Here is a 929-nt window from a genome sequence, read left to right as displayed (position 1 = left end):
TGATTCTATTCCACTATTTCTTTGATATTAGTGTAACTCTTGTTCCACAGTGAGCTGTCCTGTGGCAAGATGGCTGTGATTAATTATCATAGACCTGACTGGCAGTGCAGTTGCCATTAGAAAAGTGGACTAGAAGGAGCAGCAGAAATACCAAAATCTCCTCCTGCATTACAGGGCAGCCTCCTAACTCACATAAAGGGACTTCTTGGCTTATTTCAGTTAAATATCTACAGCTCATTCCAGCATCCAAAAGACTTAATTACAATCAGGCCTTGTGGCTTGAGCCTTAGCTATTCATTTTCCCCTTCATTTACTTCTTTGTTGACAAAGAGTTTGGGAGATTCGACAAACTTGCCTACAGTATTTTGTGCCTTTGAGCTGATATAAGAAAGGCATTGCTACTACATCCACTTTAGCTCCCTAAAGACTATTTGACCATGAAGAATCACCTTGCATAGAAAATTTAAAAGCTCTATTAGTCAAGGAGCAGATAAATGGACATATATGGCAATGCTGTAATCCTTACATTTAAATATATGTAAAGATATTTAAATTTAGTAGCTGGGACAGTGTGATTGTACAATGAATCAGAACACAATGTTATAACCGTTGGAGAGCTGGCTCCTGCATGAGGCAATCTAAGCTGTGATTGGTTGTTCTGGGTGTTTCCTGCCTTTTTTTCCTCTGTGTGCTTTGTAATTTACCTCATGATGTTCCTGCTATGTTGATTTACCTGATGATCCTCCTCTTTGCCTGACTCTCTGTTTTGCTGTATATATATAGATGTAAAATATATTTATTTATATTATAAAAGTACAAGTTTGTGTCAGCGTCTCTGACTCCATTTGGACACCAGCTGTGCAATTTCCCTGTGTCAGACCTGCCCCAGTTGGGCCCTCAGGAAAGCAAGACTCTTTGAATCCACTGAG

The sequence above is a fragment of the Notechis scutatus genome, chromosome 1 (assembly GCF_049901735.1).
Source record: "Notechis scutatus isolate UNSWTSFEM ecotype Mainland chromosome 1, rNotScu1.2, whole genome shotgun sequence".
Taxonomy (NCBI): Eukaryota; Metazoa; Chordata; class Lepidosauria; order Squamata; family Elapidae; genus Notechis; species Notechis scutatus.
Note: the sequence above shows the minus strand (reverse complement) of the source record.